This window comes from Trichechus manatus, unplaced genomic scaffold (genome assembly GCF_000243295.1).
Source record: "Trichechus manatus latirostris isolate Lorelei unplaced genomic scaffold, TriManLat1.0 scaffold00075, whole genome shotgun sequence".
Classification (NCBI taxonomy): Eukaryota; Metazoa; Chordata; class Mammalia; order Sirenia; family Trichechidae; genus Trichechus; species Trichechus manatus.
This window is the reverse complement of record NW_004444011.1, coordinates 10,455,043-10,456,676: the sequence shown is the minus strand read 5'-3', so window position 1 is coordinate 10,456,676 and position 1,634 is coordinate 10,455,043.

The following is a 1,634-nucleotide window of genomic DNA, read 5'->3' as shown; positions in this document are numbered from 1 at the left end:
ATTTTGCATTCCCACCAGCAGTGCATAAGAGTTCGGATCTCCCCACAGCCCCTCCAACATTTGTTATTTCCAGTGTTTTTGATTCGTGCCAGTAATGCCAGGGTGAGATGGTATCTCATTGTGTTTTTAATTTGCATTTCTCTAATGGCTAGTGATCGTGAGCATTTCCTCATGTGTCCTCATGTGTCATGTTGGCTGCTTGAATGACTTCCTTGGTGAAGTGTCTGTTCATTTCCTTTGTTCCTTTTTAATTGGATTATTTGTCTTTTTGTTGTAGAGGTGTTGGATTTTCTTATAGATTTTAGAGATTAGACTTTTGTCTGACTTGTAATGCTCCCAAATTTTTTCCCAGTTTGTAGGTTCTCTTTTTACTCTTTTGGTGAAGTCTTTTCATGAGCATAAGTGTCTCATTTTCAGAAGATCCCAGTAATCTAGCTTATCTTCTGGGGTTTGTGTGTTGTCCGTTATAGTTTGTATCGTGTTAATGCTGTGCATTAGGGCCTCTAGCATTGATCCTATTTTTTCTTCTATGAACTTTATAGTTTTTGGCTTTATATTTAGGTCTTTGATCCAAATTGAATTACTTTCTGTATATGGTGTGAGGTATGGGTCCTGTTTCATTTTTTTTGCATATGGACATCCAATTTTGCCAGCACCATTTGTTAAAAAGACTATCTTTTCCTCAGTTGATGGACTTTGGGCCCTTGTCAAAGATCAAAGGTGCATGGATTTACGTCTGGGTTCTCAATTCTATTCCATTGGTCAATGTATCTATCGTTGTACCAGTACCAGGCTGTTTTGACTACCATAGCTCTATAGTAGGTTCCGAAGTCTGGTAGTGCAAGTCCTCCTACTTTATTCATCTTCTTAAATAGAGCTTTATTTATCCGAGGCTTCTTCCCTTTCCATTTTTAATGATCAGTTTTTCCATCTCTTTAAAGAATGTTGTTGATATTTGGATTGGGATTGCATTGTATTTGTAAATCGCTTTGGGTAGAATTGTCATTTTCACTATGTTGAGTCTACCTATTCATGAGCATGGTATGTTTTTCAGTTTATGTAGATCCCTTTGGGTTTCTTGCAACATTGTTTTGTAGTTTTCTTTGCATAGGTCTTTTACAAGCCTGGTTAGATTTATTCCTAAATATTTTATTTCTTTAGGGGCTATTGTAAATGATATTGCTTTCCTGATTTCCTTTTCATTGTTCTCTTTATTGGTGTATAGAATCCAAATGATTTTTTTATGTTAATGTTGTATCCTGCTACTCTGCTGAATCTTTCTATTAGTTCCAGTAGTTTTCTCACGGAGTCTTTTGGGTTTTCTATGTATAGTATCATGTCATCTGCAAGCAGGGACAGTTTAACTTTTCATTACCAATTTGGATGCCTTTTTCTTGCCTTATTGTGCTAGCTAGGAATACAGCACAATGTTAAATAGGAGTGGAGATAAATGGCATCCTTGTCTTGTTCCTGTTCTCAAGGGGAATGTTTTCAGCCTCTCTCCATTAAGAATGATGTTGACCATTGGTTTTGCATAGATGCCATTTATTATGTTGAGAAATTTCCTTTCTATACCTATTTTATTGAGAGTTTTTATCAAGAGCGGGTGTTGGACTTTATCGAATACCTTTATT